Genomic DNA, 6,118 nt, shown 5'->3' with positions numbered 1-6,118 from the left:
ATGTCTAGTTCTTCTGTGTTACCTTGGTGGGTTTCCCTACTCCAAGTCTCTAACTAGAGAGCCCTCAGAAAATTTATTCTAAAAAGGAATGATAGTTCTGTTTACGCCACTATTGACATTACAAGGTGGGAGACCTCACCTAGCCAATTAATAATCCCCGCTCTGAGCCTGACCATAAATATGAATTTTCTTACAAGATCACTCAAGCTCAGTCAGAAACACAAGCAAAATATTAACCCAAAAATGTAACTTCTCAACTATTAAATCCTTGCTTGTGACTTCAGTAACGTTACTAACTGTATTACTTACATCCTGTCTATTTTATAAAATTGTTGTCCTTTCCATTTCCCAGTGTGTAACCAGGCCTCCAGCAAGATTGATGATGGCTAAACATCTTGAGGAAATAGATAAAATTTACAGCCCTGCATAAAATAATTGTAATAGTGTGATTCTAGGTATGGGAATGAGCAACCAGGGGTAAACATCTCCTGGATCATAATAGACTAGTAAGACAGGTGATCCAGGGAACTTTTAATACCAACAGGGCCTGATCCAAAACTGGCACTTTGAGTGGTATGTCAACAGATTCTTCACCTGATCGAGGAATGAGCCTTCCAAGCACCGTGGGACAAAATTGGTCACGAAATGTCTCCCAAAATATTGGTCGAATTTAGGACCAAGGGGGAGCACTGTGAACAAAAATACTGCCGTGAGTGAAAATACTGCAACTATATCAGTAAACAAAGAATGCTGAAACCAAGTCATCAGCGGCTGCCGCCACCCCCCAGTGGGGACAGGCCTGCAGCCCGGCCTCTGCAGCCCGGCCTCTGCAGCCACTCACAAAGGTGCACCCTGAGCAGACTCAGAATAAGAAAGGACAGGACACTGGCCCTAGATAGCCAGGTGCTTGTCGAAGGAATGAATTCAGTGAGCCCAAATGTTTGCTTCCTCCCGTACATAGAACAGCGCTAAATTCTTTACCTTGAGATGCCTGATTCTCTTTAGATAACAAGTAATCTTTCATTGTTCCAACTACCTGGTCTTTGTTGTACATCCTAGCTCCTCCCCTACCTCTTCGGAGCCGTCCTTCAGAGCCACCTGAGAGGCTGTCACCCCGGCTCAAGTCCTCCCGCCAAATAAAACATAACTTGTAACTTTTAGGCTGCGCGTTTATTTCAGTCAACACTGCCAAGAGTTGCCCATGGAGCTGTGGAACCGGGGCCTGATGCCAGCAGCCGCCTGCCACCTGGTGGTCACGTCCTGACAGCGGCCATCTCAACAACTCTGCTTTCAGAAAAGGCAGGAAAAGATAAGCCAGTTTCAGAGCCATTTACCTGAACACTTATAACAGGTCAAACAACAGGGCACAACGTTCAGGAAACACAGACCCACGGAGTAGCCGCACACACCCCGAATTCACAACAGGGCCTCCGGGGGGAAGAGGAGGGCTGCGGTCGGGGTGCGACTCCGGGTTCTCCGCTGAAAATGGAAACAAGGCACAATGCTAGGATCTGCAAATATGGACAACAGGTTAAAAGTAAACTAAAATAAAAGTAGGAAAAAAGCCCAAACACTAACAAAAATGTTCATCTATCAATTTGTCAGTAATGATAGAAAGAGTAAAGATGACCGCATCGGCCCCCTGGCCCCAGGGAGGCTCCACCGCCTCAGTCACAGGCAGCCAGGGTTTACCCAGGGCTGAGCTGGCTCCTCCTGGGGGCAAAGGCAGGAGACTCAAGCTGTGGGACAGAAGGGAAGGGGGCAGGGCACAGCCATTCAAGAAATGTCACAGCACCTAACACCCACGTGGTGGAAGATTCGACCCCCAGTAGGGCCTCGAGGATTAAGGCGACAGGAGATCTGACTTGTGGCAGAACTCGAGCTTCGCTGTCTGCTCGCTGTGATGCAGCGGCACAGGAAATGACACCCACGGGCGCCATGCCGCCCCGAGGCTGGCACAAACGGTCAGAGTGGGCGCGGCCCAGTTGCTGGGAATCCCAGCCTCTTCCCCAGAGTGGCTGGAAAGGTCGGCCCTCTTGCTGGCGCGTGAAGCTACCGAGCCCATGAGAACTGGCAACACCACGCCTCACCACCTCTCTCGCTCCCTGGTCTTCAGAGCACGCCCGCGCTCTGTGCGGGCTGTGCGCCTGCCTTCAGCTACCCTGAGCACCCGCCCCGCAGCGCGTGGCCGCGCGCTTGCCTTCAGACACAGCCTGCACTCTGTCTGGGGGGGGGGGGGTGTCTCTCTGAATACACCTACCTTTACTCACATGTGGCTCCTCCTTGAATTCTTTCCTACGTGAAGCCAAGGACCCACACTCGGCGGGGCGTGTCCCAGGGCTCCACCGAGACCTGGGACACGGCCCTCCTCACCCCACATCCATTTTTCCTGTATCAGTTGTGAATGCGCATGTTTAGAACGTGGGAGAATCCGTTCACTCAGTTTTGCTGGGAGAAAAAGCACGTCTCTTGCCCTAAGTCTTGTGCCAAAGTAAGCAAAGCAGTGGACACGTTGGGAACTGTCCTGCTCTCTCCTGGGGCAGGAACAGGGCAGGCAGGCCCTGTGTCAGGTCAGGCAGCCCTGAGGGGGGCGTGCTCAGCCCAGGCCTGGCTGGCAGGGGACAGCAGTTGGGACCAGCAGGGCTCAGCTGAGGGGAGGAGGTCAGGAACGGCCTGGGGCTGCTCTGGGCCAGGCCCCTGTCCTGGTGGGGAGGGTGACTTGCCTGCCCCCAACCCAGGATCCTCAGGCGGTCCCAAGCCTGAGCAAGTGGAGGCTGCCTGCTGGCCCTGGCCCAAACTCCCCAGACGTGCACTCCTTGGGCAGCGGTGCCAGCCTGGACCCCAGGAGTCCCCTCGGCGGCGTCCCCGGGCCACGCATCACACAGCTGCAGGCAGAGCCACACTGCCCCCCAGTGGCCAGCCAGCCGCTCGCCCGGCCAGCCTGAGGCTCTTTCCAAGGTGTCTGTATGGTTCCTTGTTTACTGAGCAGAGAAGCCAGGAGCATGACTCAGGACAAGAACGACCAGAGACACCCTCACCTGAGGGCCTGGCCTTGGAGCAGCACCTGCTCAATTTTTCCATGTGCCTCCCTCTTCTGGTCCTGGTCCTGGGACCTGGTAAAGGGACAGTCCCTGTGCTCCTGGGGCTGAAGAGGGGCTGAGGTGGGGGGACCAACAAGTGACACACATGCAAATCAACAGGTGAGAGATAGGAAAGCAGGCATCTGGGAGCAGAGGGAGGGCCAGAGGGGGAGGGGAGAGGGAGGGGCGGGGACGGGGAGGGGAGGGGAGGGGGAGGGAGCTCTACTGACCTGAGAGTGTGCACGGGCTGGACCTGAGATGGCAAGCTCTTTCAATTTCTTTATACACTCACACTCACGTGCCCGTGCGCACATGCACCACGCACACACAGGCTTGAACAGAGCGGCGGCACGTGATCCTGTGATCCAGTTTGCTCTCTGCGTTTCCCAGACACAGCAGTTCCCACGCACATGTCCGGGATGTGGTTTCCGGGGCCCCGTGGTGTCTCCCTGCAGCTTTGTAGCCCAGTTGAGGTCCCGCTGAGCGTCTCCAGCTTGCTTTCTAAAGAGCACAGCCCTGTTCTTCTCTTCAACTTTGTGGAGGTGCGATTTACCCAAGTGAGCGGCAGGGTCTTTGTTAGCAGTTCATGCTTGTTTACCCTCTGCTCTGAGAAGGGCCTCCTTCCTCCTCTCGACCCGCTTGCCGGCACACCCGACACACCCTGCCTCCTCTGGCTGAGCCTGCTCCCCCAGCTCTGCAGAGGTGGTGGCTGGGTCTTGCCAGGGGCCCCGAGTAGTAGCCCTCTCCTTCCCGAGGGCTAGGATGCTTTGAAAATAGTGAGGGAGCAGCAGAGGGCTGTCCTGCCCTCACCACCTCCCCCACAAGCTCTTCTGGCAGGTGGATGGGGGGGGCAGTGAGTCCCAAAGATCTGGGGAGACGGGAGAGGGGAGAGCGAGCCCCCCACCCTCGCTTCCCAGCTCAGGTCACCTGGAAGACGTGAAAGATTCTACTCACAGAAGCACAATTGTGAGCACAGAAAGTTCTAAAAAAATTGACCCCCAAACACTAGAACTAATAAGTGAACTTCGCAAGGTTCCAGGACACCAAGTTCATACAAAAATAAACTGTGCTTCTACATACTAGCAACAAATAATTGGGAAATAAAAATTTTAAAACACCCACTTCCAGTAACAGTAAAGTCATAAAATATCTAAGAAGTAATTTAATGAAAATTTGCATGTTCTTTACACTGGAAACCACAAAGCACTGCTGGGAGGAATCAAAGATTATCTCAAGAAAGGGGTAAATAAAGATATACCACATTCACAGATTGGAAAGCTCATTGCTAGGGTGAAAATTCTCAAAGTTGATCTCAAAATCAAAATCTCAGTGGGCTTTCTAGTTTGTAGAAATTGAGAAGCTGATTCAAAATCTATATAGAAAGGTAAGAGACATTCAACAGGAAATCAGTTTTGAGAAAGAAAAGCTAAGTGGGAGGTGGGAAGGCCATACACACGGGAAATCAAAGGCGACAAATAAGTCCAGGAAAAGACCACGTGTACGTAGATAACTGATGTTCAACAGAGGTGTCCACATAATTCAGTTCGAGAAAGAACAGTCTTTGGACCAATTGTGCAAGAACAGCTGGGTACCCACAGGGCATCCACATTCACAAACACGCATTAGAAACAGGCGATGCGCTTGGCAGCCAAAAAGCCACTCACCATCTGGTTCTACAAGAATGAAGTCACTGGACCCAGCGGTCAGTGACCTTTAACACACCTGACAGGAGGTCAGGGCGGAGATCTGGCGTGAGGCACTCTGTGCTCTGGGAAAACTGGAAGGACAGGACTGCAGATAAATACTTCAAGAGAAAATTTTATGAACCCAACTTCTTGCATCTTGTCATACCCAGAAAGGCACTAAAACCACTAACAGAGACACCTGCTCCGGGTGACCTTCTACGGAGACACATGCTTGACTGCACAGACCCTCTTCACCAAAACCACACACACACTGGCGTCTGCCCTTCACCTCTGCGGAGTGCTTGCCCAGAGCTCCTGGGAGGCTGTCTCCGGGCCTGCAGTCCTCAGCGCGTCCGCACGTGAAGCTGAACTCAGGACTCGCACATCATGCTTTTCTCTTCCAGCTGACAAACCTCAGTTTAAAAGTTAAATCCGTAAAACGTCTAGATCTGTGTTGTCCATTTGGGGAGCCATTAGTTACACATACTTACATTTAAATTAATTGAAGTGAAGTGAACAGTCAGTTCCGAGCCACACTTCTCATGCTCACCTGCAGCTGGTGGCTGCCTGTTGGACAGGATAGAGACACGGCCCGTCGTCTCTGTCATCAGAGACGTCTGCTGGTCAGCGCTGTTAGGGATGAAAACATTGCAGCAGAAAATTTCCCCAGACTCGGGATGGGCACATATTTCTCAGGATACAGCAAGCAATATTCAGGGCAGAAAAAACGGATAGACTGGACTTAACCAAAATTAAACGCTCTACTCGTTATTTTTCTAATTTAATTCTTATTTTAATTTTTTAGGGTGGAGGTAATTAGGTTTATTTTTTACTTTTGGTGAAGGTACTGGGGGCTGGACCTGGGACCTCGTACATGCTGGGCGTGCACTCTACCACCGAGCTATACCCGCCCCCTCCAAATCTGCTCTTTAAAAGACACCATTAAGCAAACGAGAAGACAAGGCGCGCCTGGGGGCGAACATTAGTAACAACATTCCATGTATCTAGCAGCCGGCTCGCATCCAGAATACTTAGGAAGCCCTGCAATTCACTGAAGAGAAGACAAATACTCAGGTTTTAAACGTGCAACCGATTTGAACAGACAGTGAACACAACCTACAAAGACTAGCCGGCAGGTTGGAATACGCGCCACATCACAGGTTTGCCGTCGAGGGAAGAGGCGCCACATCACGCCCACTGCAAAGGCCAGGTGAAGAGCTGACCGCACTGTGTCCACAAGCGTGTGAGGCGGGCGGCGCCGCCGGGCAGGCTCTCGCCAGGTTAAACGTACTCCCACGACAAGGCCCCCAGTCCACGCGCAGGCATCCACTCACAAGAGGGGAAAACGCAACG

General features: G+C 52.3%; 1 long non-coding RNA gene across 1 annotated transcript; it reads right to left on the bottom strand.

Moving 5' to 3' along the window:
• Positions 1–1,174: 1,174 nt before the first annotated feature.
• Positions 1,175–5,520, bottom strand: LOC135318707 (uncharacterized). Its single transcript, XR_010376990.1, has 3 exons — positions 3,311–5,520; positions 1,410–3,113; positions 1,175–1,284 (listed from the first exon to the last, which is right to left on the bottom strand). It is a non-coding gene; the product is annotated as an uncharacterized LOC135318707 (long non-coding RNA).
• Between the last annotated feature and the right edge of the window lie 598 nt (positions 5,521–6,118).

This window comes from Camelus dromedarius, chromosome 2 (assembly GCF_036321535.1).
Source record: "Camelus dromedarius isolate mCamDro1 chromosome 2, mCamDro1.pat, whole genome shotgun sequence".
Lineage (NCBI taxonomy): Eukaryota > Metazoa > Chordata > Mammalia > Artiodactyla > Camelidae > Camelus > Camelus dromedarius.
The sequence above is the reverse complement of the archived record's forward strand: the minus strand, read 5'-3'. Positions and strand labels throughout refer to the sequence as shown.